Source organism: Pavona decussata, unplaced genomic scaffold (assembly GCF_977016875.1).
Source record: "Pavona decussata unplaced genomic scaffold, jaPavDecu1.1 SCAFFOLD_261, whole genome shotgun sequence".
Taxonomy (NCBI): Eukaryota; Metazoa; Cnidaria; class Anthozoa; order Scleractinia; family Agariciidae; genus Pavona; species Pavona decussata.
In genome coordinates, this window is record NW_028145664.1 from 169136 (window position 1) to 191596 (window position 22461).

At 36.8% G+C, this 22461-nt stretch overlaps 1 long non-coding RNA gene across 1 annotated transcript; it reads right to left on the reverse strand.

Annotated features, from left to right (window-relative positions):
- Positions 1 to 220: 220 nt before the first annotated feature.
- LOC146456069 (uncharacterized) lies at positions 221 to 16605 on the reverse strand. Its single transcript, XR_014858876.1, has 3 exons — positions 16481 to 16605; positions 10371 to 10442; positions 221 to 565 (listed from the first exon to the last, which is right to left on the reverse strand). It is a non-coding gene; the product is annotated as an uncharacterized LOC146456069 (long non-coding RNA).
- Between the last annotated feature and the right edge of the window lie 5856 nt (positions 16606 to 22461).

Below are 22461 nucleotides of genomic sequence, written 5' to 3' on the forward strand. Positions count from 1 at the left end.
GACTAAATATTGTACTTAAAATTGTTTTAAGATGATTTTTGAACAAACCGCATGGTATATTTAAAGTATGATAATTATCAAAAGATTCCACTGATAGTACCCCCTACCCCCTAACCCCCCCCCCCCCCTCTCCTCCTTCTTCAGCTTCCAAGCGAGTTCTTTGGTCTTGATTAATATAAGAGAGACAACTTAATATTGTATTACTTTAGGTATAACGAATTATTATAATCTGAGGCATTGTGTTGCCAAAACACATCAGCCTCACAAACAAAATTGATTAAAAGAAATATAGCTTTGCAGTAATGACCACTCATTAGTTTTCCGTCTAACTCATGATCCAAGCTCTCCTACAAATCACCATACAATTCTCACAGCTGACGGAAAGTTCTGCTGTGGTACAGCCCCAGTATGTTCACTATGTTTTAATCAACTAACATGACTGTGAAAACTTTACTGGTCTTACGCGCAAACAAAATTATATCCAACAACTTACAGATTTCTCAACGACGTCAGATTTGCAAATATCTCCTTAGGTAGTTCTGAAATTTTGTTCTCTGACAATCTCCTATGGAGAAAGAAATTGGATCACTTAAATCTACAGTTTTAACCTTAAAATCATCAAACAATACATCATGAGTATTGTATATTGAAACATGAAAGTTTCACCTTTTCTATCAAGAACATTTTTTTGTTGTCGAAGCCAGAAACGGTAGCTTTGCGGAAAAAGAAACTATGACCCAGCAATTCCAATGAAAGGCATGAAAAAAAAAATAATAAATAAAAAAAATAACAATAATAATAATAATAATAATAATAATAATAATAATAATAATAATAATAATAATAATAATAATAATAATAACAAAATAAAATAAAAAAGGACTTTCGCACCCATTTCCTCCCTTCCCCGAAAATGGCGTCCTTTGCGCTGAGGTCGTTACCTTTTAAAATGTACAAATCTTGTTTTATTATTATTATTATTATTATTATTATTATTATTATTATTATTATTATTATTATTATTATTATTATTATTATTATTATTATTCAGTTTTAGGACAAAAAAAACCTAGTCATTATTTGCTCGCCTATCATGAAGATCAAAATTTTAAATTTTACATTTCAATAATTAATTTTAAAAAATAAATAAAATTAGCAAAACTTACTAAACATTTATAAAGGATCGGAATTGTTAGAAGCAGATTCTAAAGTCAAAATCTTATTTTGGTTTTCGTAATAATGAAATTAACTAATTCAAAAGGGTAAAATAAATCGATTTGGGAAAGAGAAGAGTAAAATGGTGAGACTTGGCTTGGCAAAAATTAAAATGGCCGCCTGTGAGTGTCTCATGTTATTCGAAGCTTTAAGCTGCCTGAAGCGGAAAGGCGGCGAACCTGGTGCAACTCACTTATGATTGCTACAAAGCCTCCCATTTTCTTGGGCATTGAGTTTCGTCATGGAAGGACTTCAAAGAAATATGCTGAATCTCCTAAACCTTGATCAGTTCGGCTTTGTTGTAACAAAATCCAGTCAATTCCAACTGTTTGAGGTTGCACGACGACATGCTTCAGTTTCAGTTTATTGTTTTTGCAATAAATTGTACAAATGCAAAAAGTTATTTATTTTTATTTAAACACTAATGGCGAGGAAGCCAAACGGCAGTCACCGGGCTTATAAAGAATGGGCTTCCTCAGTTAAGTAATAAGAACAAAGTATACACATGGGACCGAAATCAATGGCAGAGCAACAGTAAATCTTAAAAAAATATTACATAGTCATATTGATCATAGTTAGGCCAAAAAAAAAAAGAAAATGAAAGTGAAAAGCAGAGGTAAATAAATAAATATAAATATAATTTGAGTTCATTCATTTGTAACGGTTGCTACTCTCCGTTTGATTTAGCCCTACAAGTTCTAATTAAAAAGGAAGATTCGGCGAGTGTAACACAACTTGAGGTTTTTTGTCTGATTACTTTTTCTATTTCACCATATTACCACGTTTGAAAGGCTACCCCTACAGCGTGAGTTTTCTAAAGAAGTAGTAACGTATGCAATGCGGAACTTCGTAATAACGTGACCCTCGAGCGGCAAGGGACAGAACATAAAATTGTGAATTACAAGGACGGAGCCTGATAGAGGGCTTGCGTAATCATTTCTTGCAGCTTCGTCGCCCTCTATTTTAAGATTACGCCATTCTTCTGTTTTTGTTCATTCTCTCATATCACGCTCCACTCTTTGAAGAAAAATACAACTGCTTGTAGTCTTGCTTTTTGTGGTTTGTGAATTTTTCTTTTTACGTCATCATTTTTTTTGTGGAATCCCAATAAAATATGAACAGTTTTTGCTTTGGACAACACAAGCGGTTTTATGAGCAGCATCTAACAATAACATTTTTAAAAGCAGAAACATTTAATGTTGTCTCCTGTATTCGAAGATCGTTCTGTGGCTTGTTTTGCTCTTATTATTATTGTTAATGATATAGTTGTATAAGCTAATACAGTCTCGTTTACCCGGATGTTATAGCTAAAAATTTAAGCAGAAGAAAGTTTTAGGTAACGGAATCTTATTCCCTGAATTTACTAGCTGGTGTTGGCTTTACGAAAATGCTACCTGCATTTTCTTTTTTTCGCATTCTAAACCACATATTTTCCACTCCGAAAACAAAAGGTTTTAGTTTTCCGGTGATCAAAATTTTGAGCAGGCATTTTCCAGAAGAACCCTTGGGTTTCCCTGTTTCATGTTGTTTATTACATGTATTTCTCAAAGTAGAGAAAAAATTTATTTAATCTCTTTCTTGTTTGAAAAATTGTTTGTAATCGATTGCGAAATATCGTAATTAAATATTTAAAAAATTTTGAGTTCTCAGTTTTGTTTACAGTTAAACTAGTATCTTGCATTACACATTACATTCAGTATAGTAAGCTTTCCTCGAACTTTCTTATGAGGTGCATTCATCTTGAACGAATCTTTTCTCACGTCTCGAAGCGAATGATATGAATACCATACATATTAGGTGATGTGGAGGCCATGTCAGTTGTTACAACGCAATAAATAGGGAATATTTTCATTTACTTTTTTAATTACTCTCTAAATACACCTAACCATTGAAAATCTTAAGAAGCGACGACAATTGGTGTTCCTGTGTTCTCCCTTTTTAAAGGAAAAGAATTCGTTAAGTTGGTCAATAGGAAAGTGGTGCCAGGGTATCGCCTGATTCAAGGAAAAAACGGACTTTTCCAGGGACAAGTACCCGCTTATAATAAGCGCTTGATGGCGTCCATTGTACCTACATTGGAGTAGTATCGGTAAATTGTCATCATATACGTAATGTGAATACGGAAGACGAATGCATTCGCACGCAAAGTTGGTCCAGCTCATAATAACACAGGTTTGAATCAGAAACATTCTGAATTTATGGAGTATTTCCCCCGTGGCTAAAATCAAACGAAGATCAGCGGTCGTTACAAAAGATTGAGTTCAAATAGCGTGCGACCTTTAACAGTTCGTGCTGACTGCCTGTGGTTAAAACAAAGCCGAACCAATAAACGTTCAGGAGATTCAGCATTTTTCTTAGAAGTTTTTTCAGGCTTTTTAGCAAGCATCAGTGAGTTCTAGAAGGCTGGATGTTTCTCGACTTAAGGCTACAAAGATTAGAATTTTCAGTCATCAATCAGACGCTACCTAGCATTACAGGTTTTACCCTCCCTTTCCAATAGTCTTTTCCCTTTCATAAATACGAAAATCGAACTACGATTTAATATTTGAATTTTTAGTCTTGATACTGCATGTTATAGATTTGACCCTTTACCAATTTCGAGTATCTCTTATCTTTTTCTTCAATTTTGATTTTTTTGTTTGTTTCTTTTCTTTTTCTTTTTTCTTTAGTGTTATTTATTTTTAAGGTTTCCTTTCACTTCCTTTCATTATATAATAATTTTAACTTAAAACGATTTTTCGGGTAACAATAACTATAGTTTCCTCTCGCAATTAGATGTGCTCTTTTCCCCAAAAAAGTTAACAAAAAAAAGTTAACGCAGCTCATTTTGCGCAAGATACGTTAGCCACTTCTAGTTGAAACAGAAGTAGAATTGATTTTGGCAAGAATGCGTGTTTTCAAAAGGCGACGAATTTATTGGAAATGACTATCTGTCCAGCTTATTGTCAAGGTTAAAAAAGAATTTTTGCACCATCCCGGAAGTCATTTTCGGGTCATTCTGTAGCAGCTGTGGAAAGGAATATATTTATTCCAATCCATGAAGTTTACCATCCCCTTTTTTTCTGTTTATATCTTTCTGAAGGAATTTTTTGCGAAGCTGAAATGAACTATTTTAATCAAAGACCGGAATATTGGCTTATATAATATAAGCGCAATCCATTACACGTGGGAGTCATGATATAAAGGTTGTTATGAAAATTGGATTGGACAACAGAATGAAGAGATAAGTAACAAAATGACCCTCACCAACATTAATTATTTATCTCCGTCGCTCAAATAAATGATTTCTTTCATATAAGGTCATACATTCTCGTATCACCAGAATGAAGAGAATACAAAACTCATTGGATACAGTTCCTGCTTGGTAGTACATCTTATAACTGGTTATTTCCCGGAGCCAACTGGGACGTGTTTTTTTGATAGTTCTAATAACTTCATAGTTTGGCATAAAATATATTCCTTTCCCAATGCGGCTTCTTTCCACAGCTGCTTCAGAGTGACCCCAAACAACCTCCGGGATGGTGCAAAAATTACTTTTATGCTGAACCTGGCACGATTAACAGGGCAGACAGCCATCTGCAATAAATTCGTTGGCTTTTGAAAAAAAACGTATTCTTGCCAAAATAAATGTACTTCTGTTTCAACTCCGGAAAATTTCAAGGACTTGTTGTGATGTTTGGTATGGTTGTCACACTGCTTGAGTGGTGTGACGGAAGTTGAGGAGCTACTGTACTCTGACACTCGGTGCATCCATACCTTGAAATCACATGTTTTTCAGAGATTCGGTTTTCCTTAGAAATTATACGTTGACTGGCGAGTTAAACATTTTGAAAGTAGAAACCGAAAATAAACCTTAATGGAAACGGACGACGGAGAAAAATACACCACAGCCTAAAGGCTAATCGACTTACGCGAAACAACAGCGGCGATTTTGCCAAACATAACAATCATTTCATCGACATCTCCAGTTATACTTTGTCTCTCCGCCACACCTAAAATCTTCCCAGCAAGTGTACTGGCACGACTTTGTACATGTCCATGTCTCAGGCAGATAGGCAAGCTTGCGAACTGGGTCGCTGACGTGCCGCGAATACCCGCTCTTTTCACAAGATCAGCTCTGCTTCGCTGATATCGCCGCATTTTGATAAGTAACAGCTCGCCAAATGCGCTGATATATTTGAGTTTCTTTTAGAAAGTAAGACAAAGCCCTCCTTGTCTTCGCTGAATCCACAACCAGTCTGTAATTTTTCATGCAGGGAACAACTGGATGGAATAGCAGGACATTTTTTAGTAATGCCGACCTCTCGGTATGTGCTAGCCGGGGTTTTGACAAAATATTCAAATCGAAACACCTCTGGGTTTTAACTCAATAAGACTGAAATGAACAATGGAGTCTTGATACGTTGATAAATAAACACTGCGTCACAAAACGTATAAAGAAGCAAGTTCACATACTATAAGAGGAAGAAAGGAGCTTTTTCGCCAGCTAAGTCTTTGTCTTGGAGAGAATTTTTAACTATTGATTTTATTCATACATACAAGAAAGGTAACGTTTTAAATTGAGCGTAGAATGGATATTGAATAATTTATATACTTTAAAATGAACAACTGTCAGTCACGAAAAACAAACACTACCATAGCACATCGTGGAAAAGAAAAATAGCTCAAGAGGTTTCATTTATAATACCAATAAAGGGATAGATCTTCTCTAAAATATGGCTAAATGGCCAGAAATATTTTACTAGTGATTATTATTGTATTTCTAAAAGAGTTCGGGTCAGAAATGTGTCTATCGGTCTGACGGCTTTATGTTTAGTTTCGATTGAAATCCGTGAATTTTAGGGATATCGCGGAGCTCTTTACGGAACGCAGCGTGAAGTGCCCACAAATTTTATTCCATACATTAGTAGAATGGTGTTTTTGAGTTAAAATAGACTTGACCCTAAGCCAGGTCCCACTTTTGTGAAAATAGGTTTTAACTACAGGTATGTCACGTTTAATGCATTCTGAAGTTTAGGAGGGGGTATATTGAAAAAATTTTTAACTCAGTCAAAATTTCACAGAAAACAAAAGTTAAACCTTTGAATTGTTATTGACAAATGGAACTTCAATGTGTAAAATATTCGAGATTTTTTAGCAAGGAATGAAGTTTTGACAGCACCGGTAATGTCTAGATAAATTGTAGAGTCCCCGAAGGTAAATTGGGTAGTTTTGAGGTCACCTTATAAACCGTCTCGCCTACAACGAAAAAAATCGCATTGAGCTCAAACATCCGCACATAATAAGCACTTGTTGGCGTCCATTTTACTTATATTGGAATAGTATCGGTTATCTGTCATCTGTACGTAATATGAATACCAAAGACGAATGTATTCGCACGGAAATGGAAAGTTGGTGCTAAAGAAATTCATTAATGAATCAATTGTTGATTTTTTAGGAAGCTCACAATGTATCCCATGCGTCTCCCATGTTTTCTTGTAACTCGCTTGCTTCCCCTCTCCTCTTTTGTTTGGAGCATCAGCGGAATAAACTAAAAAACATCAACCCCATAAAATCACACAACACCACACGATGTTAGTGAAGTTTATTTGTCTAGCTCATCACATCACAGGTTTGCATCAGAAAATTTTCAGAGAATTTATGGATTATTTCCCCCGTGGCTAAAGTCAAACAAGGATCAGCGGTCGTTACAAAAGTGTGAGTTCAAATAGCGTGTGACCTTTTATAGTTGGTATTGACAACCTACTGTTAAAACAAAGCCGAACCAATCGACGTTCAGGAGATTCAGGATTTTTTTTTGGAAGTTCTTTCAGGCTTTTTAGCAAGCATCACTGAGTTCTAGAAGGTTGGACCTTTCTCGCCTTTAGGCTATAAAGATTAGGAAACAATCAGCCGCTCCCAAGCAATACAGGCTTTACTTTCCCTTTCCAATACCAATGTCTTTTCGCCTTCATATATACGAAATCCAAATACGATTGAATATTTGAATTTTCAGTCTTGATACTGCATATAATAGATTTGACCCTTTACCAATTTCCAGTATCAGAAGTATCTCTTTTCTTTTGTTTTGATTTTTGATTTTTTTCTTTCTTTTCTTTTACTTTTTCTATTTTATTTAGTGTTATTTATTTATAATGTTTCCTTTCACTTCCTTTCATTATAAAAAAAAAAAAATTCAACTTTAAACGATTTTTTCGGGTAACAATAACTACAGTTTCCTCTCGAAAATAGATGTGCTTCTTTTCCTCAAAACGTTTTAACAACAAAAAAAAAGTTAACGCAGCTCCTTTTGCGCAAGAGACGTCAGCCACTTCCGTTTGATGGTAGTGACTAGCCGTTCAGGTTTCCATTAGCTATTATACTTGTCAATCAAAACAGTGTTTCTCAAACATTGAATATATACAATGCCTCCATTAGATTTTATAATGTTACGCGGTTTCTTTTCCGAGTGAGTTAGATAATGTGTTAGTTTCTCAGGAAACAGCAGATGTTTATTTGCTATAAGGAAATGGAAAGCAGGATAGTGTCACATTTTTGATTGTTATAAGTCAACTATAGAATGCGATTAAGAAAACTTTATCTTATATCAAGAAATGCAAACAAAAGTAAACCTAACAAGGCTGTGTCGATGAAAATGGAACAACGCAAAAGAAACCTTTGAAAAATGAGGACTTTTTCAGAAGTTGTGAGACAAACATTGAATATATACAATTGAATATATACAATGCCTCCATTAGATATTATATGTTACGCGGTTTCTTTTTCGAGTGAGTTAGATAATGTGTTAGTTTCTCAGGAAACAGCAGATGTTTATTTGCTATAAGGAAATGGAAAGCAGGGTAGTGTCATATTTTTGATTGTTATAAGTCAACTATAGAATGCGATTAAGAAAACTTTATCTTATATCAAGAAATGCAAACAAAAGTAAACCTAACAAGGCTGTGTCGATGAAAATGGAACAACGCAAAAGAAACCTTTGAAAAATGAGGACTTTTTCAGAAGTTGTGAGAATCGTGAGTACATATCGAAGTGTTGAGATAATCTTTAGCTTCTTTATTTTCTTTTCATTTTATTTTTCGGTGCTAAACCTTTCGCTGCAGCTCTTGCCCAGCGATCTATTTTACTGCTAAGGTGATTATTATGAAATGAAAGTAATAGTTGATTCCAGTATTTGCATTTAAAAATGACTTCGTTTGATCATTTGCAAGGTCGTGTGGTAACAGAAATAACTTCCATGAAATATAGCCGAGGAAAATGTTATGGTATGAAGCATGAGCATCAATTAAAGATAACATTAAGCACATTATTAATCAGTATTGACCTAAAACGTTTCTTGCAAGCGTGTTCTCAGTATCATTATTTCAAGTCCCCAAATGGTGGGCAAGATAATATTTCCGGGAATGACTCATTTTTCTGTCGTCATTTTTTTTTTAATTAAAACATAAATAGAATAACAGCTAAGTAAAAATACCACGATAATAAAAATTGGTCATGGTGCTCGTTTAGGAGAAAACAATTTAGTTATTGGCTAGGCCTAGCTTCAAGGAACACATCATGTTTTCAACGTGCACACGCGTGCCAGCCGCGTGTTAATGACGCAAAAATTTATGCGCAGAAACAATGCACAATACTATCTAGCGGAATCACCTAAAATTTATGGTGTAGCCTCAATAATTTAGCAATAACACTAGGCAACACATGTGCGGTTCTTGTCCCGATGTTCACAGCACGTTTAATTTAATCCACTCACGATAATTTATCATACCGTCTTGCTATCATTTTCATACACTCTCCACTGGTTTATATACCAATTTCAGGTCACGCAGGATGACCTTAAAAAATTTGGTACCCGTAATAACAATAACCATAGCCTGCGAGCAAGCTCTCTTGGGGGTGTGGGGCGGGGGGGGGGGGGGGGGGGGAAAGAGGAGAGAACTTGCAACGATGTCTCAGGAATTTGAATGCCGCCCCCAATACTCCCCGCGGCTCCCTGCTGTCCTAGCTGTCAGAATTTGGCCAATCAGCGCAAACCGTAAACGATAGCAAACGTAAACAAACATATGAAAGGTACAATATTATCAGATACACTTCGAAAGACGGGAATCCTTGCTGACAAAAACTATAGTTTCTCTGATCGAGTATGCCTACGAAGTGCCACAAAAATCAGAAAATTAAGTGAAGGATTTTACTGAATTGTGAGCACACTAAAATCCAATTGACCAAAAAGTAGGGGTCACAAATGTCGTCCCAAGGGTCAAGCGAATCTTGCCGACTGCAGTGTCAACGCCACAAAACTACTGGACCTAAAAAATGTCGAAAACTGGACACAGTCCGGCCAGGGAAAAAAGAAGCAGTGCAAGGAAATCGGAAGGATCTCAATTCTGCAGCTGGGTCTCCGAGAACGAGAACGCAATTCTCAATATCGACAACGTGGTTTCATTGGAACACTCAACTCGTGTGAAATTTGTGATGTTGTGAACGAGTAGCAAAGCAGACGTGAGAGTGCCAGATCAAAATGAAATCATTGCGCTTCTAAAAAACGTTGCCTCAAAAAACCTAAGTTATTTAGAGAGATTCTCGCAACCATCACAAATAGAAACTCCGCCACCATTTTTGTGTTGTCAACGCGACGCACGCGAAGAGCAATGACGTAAGCACCAAATTCAATATCCACCAATCAGCATTTTGCGTCGAAAAATTCAACGCAGACATGAAAATTCCTGAGACATCGTTGCAAGCTCTCTCCTCCTTTTCCCTCCCGCCCCCTCACCCCCAAGAGAGCTTGCTTGCAGGCTACAATAACACAATGAGGACTCTAAATTTTATCTCAACAATCAAAGGAGGAAAAAACGGGAGTGTCTGAATTGATCCCGAGACGAGGAATCAAAGCGTTATATGGCTACGAGAAACAGTTGATAGCTTTAAAATTGCAAACAAGAAAGTTACCCACTTCCTCTAATAACCAAATGTCATACAACTTGATTGTAACCACGGCAATGCACAGTAAAAGTATCTCCTTCAGTCGCCGCCCACCCCTCCCCCCTCCCTCGCCCCAGGACATCCATCTGGAATACTGACAATGCGCTGAGTATATGGTACAAGAACGCAATTGTATTGACAAGAGCCAAATAATCATTACTCTGTGTGGTACTTACAGTTCGTAAAGGGAAACCAAGGAAGAGAAAATGCCCTCTGGTAAATTCTGCAGCTGGTTATTCTCTAAATATCTGCAATTTAGTAAATTTTGAATGTCAGTTATTAGTCCCTACTGCTCAATAATCTTGCTTAGATTTTTAATCTGTGTCAGGCTCACGCGAAATAATCTTTATTTGAGAACGTCGTAAAAAGAACTTTACTCTTCTAACAACCCTCAACATTACACTTTAACAAAATAATGATATTATCTCTTTTCACATAATTATTAATAGAGCTATAAAACATCAATAAGGAATCACTTCATTGAATTCGAGGTCTGGAGTAAAGTTTACATGATTCTTCCTGTAGAGAAATTTGGCCGAGCAAGACTTAGTACTGATTTTTGATAAACGAACATGAAGACCATGTTAGGCAATTGCGCGTTTGTGTAGGGTCAGCAAACAATTTGGTTATTTGACGTACAATCATCATAGGAAAAGTTTCACTCGTTTTTATACCTGACTTTTGATCATTAAGATGAATCACGGATGCGATATCTTTTGTAAACCATACATTAGCAAAAACTACAAGCGACGACTAGCACGCTGACTTTGGAGCGGATTATCTAACACACTTTACAGCTGCCAGGGCTGAGTTGCTCGAAGCATGGTTAGCGCTAACCATTGGTTAAGAGGTATTAAAACCTATAGGTTGTCATGTCTTTTAACCCGGGTTAGCGCTAACCATGCTTCGAGCAACTGGGCCCTGATCTGCTTCTGTCTTTCACTAAAAATTGACGCTAGAGCCAGGTAGTAAGGCTTTCTCAATCCTACTTGACACGTGTCTTCTTATTGTTTCATTGATTTACACTGTGGAAGTTTCTTTTCTTTACAGCAACTCACTGGGAAAAAAACAATTAACTGTGGAGGTTCTGGTGATCCAATTTTTGGTTTTGCCCAAGTTAAGAAGTTATTATCATATACCCTACAACGTATTTTTTCCTTGTTCAATTTTCTTCCTTGTCGTGCTATTCAATTTTGCGGTTGAGGATATTTTTTACAAAAATCAACAGCCAGACGGTAATCGGCCAAAACACCTTCAAAAAGAAAACGCGATCGATACCACACCTTCACGAAAATCCCCCAAAACGCGTCTCACCAAAACTTACTTTGCACACAAACTTAAAATGGTCACGAAAATTCAAAACGTTTTTAAGCGCGCGAGCGCTCTAGTTCGCTTACCGTCTTTTTAATATTTTCCCTTACCGAACTGGAGGGTAGTCCTAGTGTGTCTATAAATAACTGATTAGCTATTAATTCAAATGGGAATCTGTTTGTTAATTGGTCTTACGACAGTCTTCACTCCACACGCAACTTTAGCTGCACGGGTGTGGCCATCACTTTAACAATTCGCCCTAATTGCCAACGTCCCCTTGGAGCAACTGGCTGAATCACAAGAACTATATCTCCAACTTTTAGTTCTCGGAATTCTTAAGTCCACTTTGGTCGGCTGTCAGTAGGGCAGGAGCACATTCCTTGAGCCATCTCTTCCACACTCGTGAAATAATGTCCTGAACCTTTCGTCATCTTTGACGCAAATTAGAAGTAGTGGCTTCAACAGACTCAGGTATGGTGGCCGAGCATTCTCACAAAAAAAAAAAAAAATGACCAGATTGTTCATGAAATTCCGAAAAATAAAATTAAAAAATGTTTTTGTTTCTTGTAACTTGACATTTTTTGTTAGTTTATTAATCTGTTATAATTTGTTTACTTTTTCTGTGAAAATAAAAATAGAAATGCATTTCTCCAAACACCAACAACAATAGTAAAAAAAATAAACGAACCAAAAATTAGTGTAAAAAAAAGTAAAAAAAAAAAAATTAAAAGATGGTTAAAAAAATTGACAAAACAAAAATTTCGAGTGGTAAGGGACAAAACATAAAAAGGTGAATTACAAGGACGGAGCCCGATAAAGGGCTTGCGTAATCGTTTCTTACAACTTCGTCGCGCTCTATTTTAAGATTGCGCCATTTTTTTTAGTTCATGCTCTTATAACACGCTACCCTATCTTTTATGAAAAATACAACTGCTTGTAGTCTTGCTTTTTGTGGTTTGTAAATTTTTCTTTTTACGTCATCATTTTTCTTTGTGGAGTCCCAACAAAATATGAACAGTTTTTGCTTTGAACAACACAAGCGGTTTTAAGATAACATTCTTAAAAGCAGAAACATTTAATGTAGTCTTCTGTATTCGAAGATCGTTCTGTGGCTTGTTTGGCTCCTATTATTATTGTTAATGACATAGTTGTATAAGCTAATACAGTTTCGTTTGCCCGGATGATATAGCTAAAAATTTAAGCTAAAGAAAGTTTTAGGAAACGGAATCTTATTCCTTGAATTTACTAGCTGTTGTTGGCTTTACGAAAATGTTATCTGCATTTTCTTTTTCTGCGTTCTAAACCTCATATTTTCTCTCCGAAAACAAAAGGTTTTAGTTTTCCGGTGATCAAAATTTTGAGCAATTTTAATCTCTTTCTTGTTGAAAAATTGTTTGTAATCGATTGCGAAGTAGGTTTTGAGGTTACAATTTTTTTTTTCAGTTAAACTAGTATCTTGCATCACACATTACATTCATTACAGTAAGCTTTCCTCGAACTTTCTGATGAGGTGCATTCATCTTGAACGAATCTTTTCTTGTCTCCAAGCAAATGATATGAACACCATACATATTAGGTGATGTGGAGGCCGTGTTAGTTACAACGCAATAAATACGGAATATTTTTATTTACTATTTAATTACTCTCGAAATACATGTGGAGGCCGTGTTAGTTACAACGCAATAAATATGGAATATTTTTATTTACTATTTAATTACTCTCGAAATACACCTAACCAATGAAAATCTTTAGAAGCGACGACAATTGGTGTTCCTGCGCTCTCCTTGTTTAAAGGAAAAGAATTCGTTAAGTTGGTCAATAGGAAAGTGGTGCCAGGGTATCGCCTGATTGAGGAAAAAAACGGACTTTTCCATGGACAAGTACCCGCTTATAATAAGCGCTTGATGGCATCCATTGTACCTACATTGGAGTAGTATCGGTAAATTGTCATCATATGAGTAATGTGAATACGCGTAATGTGTATTCGCACGGAATGTTGGTGCTAAAAAAATTGTCGCATTGATAACAATGTTGATTCTTTAGAAAGCCCACAATGTATTATATGCGTCGCCTATGTTTTCTTATACTAGCTTGCGTTTCCTCTCCTCGTTTGTTTGGAGCATCAGCGGGATAAACTAAAAAACATCAACCCCATAAAATCACACAATACCGCGCAATATAAGTGAAGTTTTATTGTCCAGCTCATTATATCACAGGTTTGAATTTTCAGTCAACAATCAGACGCTGCCTGGCACTACAGGTTTTACCCTCCTTTTCCAATACCGATGTCTTTTCCCTTTCATAAATACGAAAATCGAAATACGATTTAATATTTGAATTTTCAAGCAAATAATACATTTGACCCAATTTCCAGTATCAGAAGAATCTCTTTTCTTTTGTTTTTAATTTTTGATTTTTTTTTCTTTCTTTTCTTTTACCTTTTCTATTTTCTTTAGAGTTATTTATTTATGTTTTCTTTTACTTCCTTTCATTATATAAAAATTTCAACTTTAAGCGATTTTCTCGGGTAAGAATAACTAAAATTTCTTCTCGCAAATAGATGTGCTCTTTTTCCCCAAAACATTTTAACAACAAAAAAAAAGTTAATGAGCTCATTTTGCGCAAGAAACGTCAGCCACTTCTGTTTGATGGTAGTGACTAACCTTTCAGGTTTCCATTAGCTATTATACTTGTCAATCAAAACAGCGTTTCTCAAACATTGTATATATACAATGCCTCTATTAGATATTATAATGTTACGCGGTTTCTTTTCCGAGTGAGTTGGATAATGTGTTAGTTTCTCAGGAAACAACAGATGTTTATTTGCTATAATGAAATGGAATGCAGGATAGTGTCATATTTTTGATTATTATAAGTCAACTATAAAATGCGATTATAGTTCTTACACCCTTCCCCTTCCCCCCACCCCCCAGGCCAACCACACACATTTTTTCCCTTTAACCCGCTGATTTTCCAATAATGCCACGGAGGTTGCTAGTGAATCTATCCGATTGTATTGTCAATGTGAAAGGGTGCTTTCTTTCTTTCTTTCTTTCTTTCTTTCTTTCTTTCTTTCTTTCTTTCTTTTATACCCAAACAGATTGCGGGAGAGGTTATTACACCAGTACAGTAATTACCCTCTCAATTTATCTTTAACCTCTAACTATTTGATATTTAACAATTTTTCTTTTGTTCTTACAACCCTTCCCCCCCCCCCCCCCCTCCCCCAACCAGCCACACCATGTTTTTTTCCTTTTACCCGCTGATTTTAAATCAGCTAGGAGAAGCCTTTATCAGGGAACCCTCATTTTGACACCAATGATGCCACGACAACAACAACGACAACAATTTATTTACAAATTAAATTCAGATTACATAAGGGGCTTGTCCCGTAAATGGCCAAAAATGCTAGTCGAGGCGGGACAAAACGAGCACGAGAACATAAACGAAAAAAAAATTACAGAAAGGTTGGAAAGGTTACAAAGGTTGCTAGTGAATCTATCCCATTGTATTGTCAATGTGAAACGGTGCTTTCTTCCTTTTATACTCAAACAGATTGCGGGAGAGGTTATTGCACCAGCTGCTATAAACAAGTTAATATTAAGCATATGACACTTAAACGTTGAGGGGAAAATACGTCGAAATAATTTATTTGACGGCACCAAATGGACTGTTTTTAAACTCCTATCCCCCAAATGTGAAAGTCTAGATCGTATTCTCTGGTCGAAATGACGTCAGCTTGGATTATAATGGCGAGCGCAATATGGTGTGAGTGCCAAAATTACCGAGCAGCCGGCAGGTGGTTGGAGGGGGTGGGGGAGAAAGACGTTTAACTCCTTCTCCTCCACGCTATAAAACCTTACAAGGGCTTCCAGGTTGTGCTCGCTATTAAAAACTAAGACGGTGGCTGTTCAATTGAAATATGCTATGTCAACAATCACACAAAAAAGAAGGCATTGTAAACTTAACAAATCGAATGTGGTTTAGCGTTGTCTGTACTCTTATCGACAACGATATTCGTCATCACAGTGGTCAAAATGTTGTGGACTCACGAGGCGCAGCCGAGTGAGTCCACAACAAATTTTGACCACTGTGATGACAAATATCGTTGTCGATAAGAGTACAGACAACGCTAAACCACATTCGATTTGTTTTTTACTACAATATCAACGTCAAAGAAAATTTTTACAATAACTGTCAAAATTTCCGCGCGCTGATTGACGCGAGCAGCGTTGTCTAGACTCTTATCGACCACGAAAAATTAGCCAATCAGATTGCGAGATTAGAAACAGTTGTGGTAAAAAGTCTTTTCACTAAGTGAGCTTATGACAAAAATCAACGTTAAACTTCTGGCATGTTCTCTTAAATGCAGCCATGTACGATCCGTAATCAGTTTCACGATTTTTCAAAACCGTTGAATATCAGGGAAAATTATTATTATTTTTTTTTTCAAATAAACGTTGACAATAAAATTGCTGGGATCTTACTAGTCAAAATGAGATAAAATGAATTACAGGAAAAATTAACCTCCACCCTGCCTCCCTTTCTCCCTCCCACCGCCGTATTCTCCGGTCTTTATAAAAACAAATTTTCTCTGAAATAGAGGCTGCAATAGGTTTTCTTGCAAATTTCGTCAAGTTATTAACCTAAATATCAATTAATATACGAGAGACAACTTATTATTGCATCAGGAATTATCATAATCTGGAACATAGTGTTGCCGAAACACATCAGCCTCACAAACACAACATGATAAAATAAAATATACCATTACAGTATGATCACTGATTAGTTTACCGCGTCTTACCCATGGACCAAGCTTTTCTGCAAATCATTATACTATTCTCATGGCCGACCGCACGCTTTTCTATGGTACAGCCCCAACGTGTCTGCTATTGTTTCTTTCAACTAAGGTGCCTGTAAAAAAGCTATTCTAGTGTTACGATTAAAAAAAAAATTATATCCAACAGCTTACAGCTCATTCAACAACGTCAGATTTGAAAATATCCCCTGAGACAGTGTTTGCATTTTGTTCCTTGACAAATCCCTATGGAAAAAGATCGGGTCACTTAAATGTACAGCTTTAATCCTAAAATCATCAAACAATACATCATATGGCTCAATAAGTCAATTTCATCTAATTACCCAAGATCTACATTGCGTTATACCAAGAGACTATGAGGTAAGAGAGCGAATCCCTGTGCCCCATGATAATTATATTCAATCTTTTTTTAGTTCGCGCCATGCTATTTTGGGAAATTATAATCCGCCATTGAATTTAAAATTAAATGACGTCACTCTAACTGACCAATAAGATGTCGACATTAAAATAGCAACGCAAACAAAAATAGATTGAAAAAAATTTTCTTAGGAAGAGGGGCATGTATGGCTCTTACCTCATAGTCTCTTGGTTCTACTTTGAACCCTGATTTTACGATATGGCAAAGGGGCAGCAAAATCATATCGTTTAATCGGAATATCGTTGTAAACGAACTCCCGATTTTACGATTTAGCGGAAAAGCAACCAAAAATATCGCTGTATCGGAATATGGTTAACAATTAATTTTTTAAAGTGCAATCAATAAAATTAATAAGTTTTCACAACTTGATACCTGAACTGTATGTATTTTGTTTAATTGCAATGGGCAAATGAATCACAAATGCAACAACCGAAACACAACATAACATCCTTCCACAGTATGTGCAGTGCATATAAGTTCTGAGGTTGTATGTACATACTCTTTGACGTACACAAAACTAAAATTTAGCCATCCGACGTACCGTTCCATGTTTATATACTATAGTGTTCACAGTTCATGGGTCATTTCCGAAAGTATTCTTGAATTTTGGCTTGCCGCTTTTCTTTGACTTCTAACTTTAAAAAGGCATCCTCCATGATAGAAAGGGAACGAAGAAACTCTCCCTCTCTTGCCCTGGCTCTTGAAAGAACATCACAAAGTCGGATTTTATATTACGCATATTTCATCATTGTCAGTGTCTGATACCTGGTCTTCATGGCTAGCCTGAGATTCGTCCGGCTGAACTGCCTCTAAAGCTTCCCCTGTCGCATCCTTTCCCAGTAGGTGCTTTTGGATAACAACTTCTTCATCTAGCCTCGCAAACTGGGTGAATGGTACATTCGTCAATGATGGGTATTGGCGGACAAGCCTGCCTCTGTCAAAGACTAGATTCTTCTGCTGTTTCTTTAACTTCCTCGTCTGACTCAAATGGGTCGTGTGTCGTCTCTGTCACTTCGTTTGGAGATCTCGCTTTTCTCTAACAGCCCTTGATTGTATTTTGGCTTACGTTGTCCCAGGCTTTAGCAATCATAAAGACAACGTCCTTTAAATCTATTGCTTTGACAGGCTTCTCCTCGCCAAGTATTGCAACCAGGCGATGGCGGACTTTCAGATTTTGAATTATTTCTCGGTCTGCCGGCTGAAGCTTACTTGTACAGTTTGGCGGGAAGAAAATTATGCTTGTGTTCCTGAGGCCAGTAAAATTGACACGTGTGCCGTGCAGTTTCCAATAAACAGAAGGATATGCCGATTTCCTGCTTTCATCTTGCGGTAGATTTTTCATACCCATTATTCAACAACACATGGTTTGTGTTGGTGTAGCTTTCCACAATAAACCGGTCTCATTAGCATTTAACCGATCTTCCATATCGAAGCCACGGCAAATGTCTGGGAGACGTTCGCTTCATGTCCCGACTACATTTGGGTAGACAGTCAGCTCTCTTCTGCTGATAACCTGATTTCCTATGCCTTGTCTTCCTTTGAATATGTCTAAAAACCCGCTGCTTGCCTTGAAGTTTTCATGGCCGAGTTTCTCGGCGAAATACCGAGCTTTTTCTTCCAATAGCGGTCAATTTACCGGAACGTTAAAGCTTCGTACTTTCTTGAACCACTTTGATAGTTCTTTATCTAAATCAGAATAACTCGACTTAGTTTCAAGGTCTTGCGCTTGTCGTTGTACATTCCCCCTTCATAAGCACTGATTATCTGCTTTTTAATTTTTACAATTGTCGCAACAGTCAATTGTGGCAAAGGGGGGTCAAAACGTTTTACGACCGTGTTTCTTTTCTGCGATAATAGTTCTTTTCTTAATTTTGCCTTCCGAAATAAAATTAAAGATAATTTTATTAATGCAGTAAGAAGGGAGGTACTACATATTAATTTGGCTAAGCCCAGTGTTTTAGCGATGTTTATCCTCCCAGCTGTGTAGAATTTGTTTTACAGAGTGTATTTTCTCTTCGAGACTTGAGTTTCTCAGTGAGCTGGGGATCATATGAAAAATGTACATTCTCTATTAATAAAAAACGTATGTCAATGGCTGAATTCCCCCAAATCCCACTTGCTCCGACAGCCGTCGTTGCTAAAAACATACCCGCCAGCGTTATGCCAGAAACCCAGCTACAAAAATATTGTCACGCTTCCTGTGGTAACGTTTACATGTTTAAAAGAAAATATATTCCGTTCAGTTGATGACAATATAACAGAACCAGAATACGCATTATAAATTCACAAAAATGTACACATAAACAAACCTGAATGAAAGCATGCATCCGTGACGCCATTTTGATTTATCTGAGCACGATCGTCCCAGCATCCGTTTCTTCATCTCTACTTGTTCTCATTGCCCACGCTACTTTGCAAACACGTGCGACTTTAATACGAATTTTTCTGGATTTATTTTAATCCCGGGTTTAAAAGGTTTTTTTATATTATTTACAGTGACACTGGAAAAGATGTTCGTAAAATTTCATTTCTACTTAATGGTCAATTACAGGAAACGATTTTGCAATGAAGAATTGCAGCAAGAAACTGAATTCAATATATGTATGAAATCAGAACGAGCTTCAGACGGCCCAGAGAGATCGGCACATTTCAGCGTTGCCGCTTGTTTACAAATGTTTAGTGAAATGTTGTTGTGAAATAGACCCTCATCGCGAATGGATTTGGCACGTCAATATCCAGAAGTTATCTTTTCTTACTTGTATGTACTGTTCGATGGCACCTGATTAGTTTTCCAATCGGTAAGGGACTGATATTGGATGATTTTAACCTTTATAAAGCGTGCACTTAAGCTTAATTTTATCAATCCTTGATAAGAGACCTAGGTATAAAAAATATTGTCGTCCTATTAGAGAAAAAAAGCTCATTTTCTTTATTTATGTTTTCCTAAATATTCCAATAAAATATTCCAATAAAAACAAATAGGAAAAATTTGCACAAATCGGTTCATGTTTACCTTTCTACCCCGAGAGGGGAGGGGGGGGGGAAGCCCTCATATGGGTTATATAGTTATGTGCAGCCATAAAAGGGTGTGGTTTTTTAGCCGCTTTGGTCATAAATAGGGTGTCGATTTTAGCCATTTTGGTAATAAATAGAATATCATTTTTTGCACTCTAGTATTGAATTCGGGTTTTTTTTTCTTTTTTAGCAGAAGCTACTTCTTCATCATGATGTTAACAGCAACTGTATGCGTGCCGCAACGGCTTGTCACGCGCTGGGCTGCCGGGGTTTTTTAACTGAAGCTAACCAGACTCTATCAGGTCATAAATAGGGTATCAAATTTTTGGTCAGGTCATAAATAGGGTAGGGAAAATCGCAGATTTTGGTCATAAATAGGGTAAGGGTTTTGGTAAGCGGCCAGCACACCGCTATCCAATTTTTTTGGGAGTACCTCCCACCCCCAACCCCCCCCCCCCCCCCCTTCCGCCCGCCTGGGCTTTCTATCCTCAATAACTGCACATGACATAAGCGTCAGCACAGTTTGTATCCATCGCTTAATTCATATCTGCTTTCAAACACATGTGTTAATAACCTGCCAAGAAGGCTTCTTGGGGTGCAAGAGAATTGTAACCATGCCAGCGAAAAATATTATTGTACCATTTATTTACGGTTTATGTTAAAATGTGTAACAAGCAGGCCTTTCACTTTTAAAAAAGGATCCTCCAACCCCTCACATTTGTATTGGGCATGGTTGACGGTACTATACAATGTTCCGACTACCAGCTGAGTCACTGACAGAGATCAGTAACCCAGTCAGCACACTGTTATAGATAACAAAGCCACATTTGCTTTTATTGAAGTGGGGAATTTTATCCTTTAGGGGCATATTTGAGCCTTTTCCGACCTAAGCGATTTTTAAAAACCCGGAAGAGGGTAGGGGGGGTACTCCCATATAAAAGTGACGGGGGTGATGGTCGGAAATTTTGCAAAGAACCCTTAGAAGGAACCAGAATTCTCTTCGGTGGGCTTGACCTAAACAATTTGTTACCCCTAAAAGGTAACAAACTAGTTGATTCACATTTGCTTCCTGTCATATTTTTCAGCTCATTGCCCTAAGAGGTATCACCATGCCTCTGACGGAAGTAAATTTTAGATTTTAACACCCTAAGGGGTACCAAACCACAAGTATTAACCCCTAAAAGGTACGACGATCACCCTTAAGCGATTTAAATTCCCAGAGTAAATTTTAGAGGACTTAAATTCCCAGAGTAGGCCTTGGCGTCCTTTATGGTGATGACGTTTATTGCTACTAGACGTGCGCTGTCCGGTCCGTAAACATTCCGTCCATTCAATTTTGATAAGAATCAAAAGTTGGCCTTTAAAAACACAAATCTTGATTTTTAATTTTCAATTTTTAGAAAAATAAACTTTAAAGTCAAATTTCCAGTTTTACGTTTTTCTGACCTGTGATCAAGATTAAAATAATATAATATTTATTTCAATTTTAGTTGTTTAAAACTTGTGAAAGTTTTATTGATAATTGGAAAGACCTTCTCAACATTACTCTCAAATATTACTCAGCAGTATCAAAAATCAACATCGTATTTTTATTGTTGTATTTATGAAAAATAATAAATGAATTGAAAGGGGACAAGACAAAAATATCAATATGTGGCAGGGAGGGTAAAATGTTGAGACTGAGTCTGCAATAACAGAGATGGCGGCCTGGGAGTTTCTGATTGTTTTCTTAGGGTTTTTTTTTTTTTTTTTTTTTTTTTGTTGTTGTTGTTGTTGTTGTTGTTGTTGTTGTTTTTCTTTTAGCCTGAAGCAGAGAAGCAGTCGGAAGCTTGTGGAACCCAGTAATCCTAACTGAGTGCATTTTAGTATGAATAGACTGTACACAGAGATCTTTGTCCAGATAATCCTTAGCAGTTTCGTAATGGATGATGCTCAACCTCCCAAACCTTGACCGATTCGGCTTTGTTAAAAGCAAACTTATTCCGCACGAAGTCAAGCCACGCTATTTTATCTCATTCATTTTGAACAGCCGCCGATCTACGTTTCATTCAAGAGATCGAGAAAAAATATTAAATACGATGCTTCGGTGAGGATAACGCAAGTTTTGGTTTTCGTCTGCACGCCTTTGATTATATTACCTTGTTTGAAAGGCTACTTACATAGCATTAGTTTTATAAAGAGGTAATAACGTTTACCATGCGGAAATGCAGATTTGAGTGATATTTGAGTGGCAACGCAGAAAACTGAAAGGTGAGTAACAATGGAGGGATCTTAGAAGGTGTTTCCTTCCGCGTTTCTTGCAGCGTCGTCGCCCGCTTCTTAAGAGTGCGCCGCTTCATATCCTGGCATAACATGCTTTATTATTTTCAAAGAAAAATACAACTGCTTTTTGTGTAGCTTTTTGTGGTATGTGAGTTTTACTTAAGTGTAATTTTGCAACACAATTATTCTTTGTTGAACAGTTTTTGATTTGGAAAGCAAAATCAAAGCAGTTTTGTGGCTCCAAGGGGGGCTCTTAACGAGGACAACACTTAAGAGACACTTTCCCTAAGAACGGTCCACTGCGTTTCGGGTCGAAAAAAAGTTTGCCCTCAAACTTTGCCCACTAAATCATCTTGGGTCATAAGTAAATGAAATGACTTTAGTTTTCGGAAATACGTTAAAATATATTTTTTACAGGCCACAACAGTCAGAGCGTTCG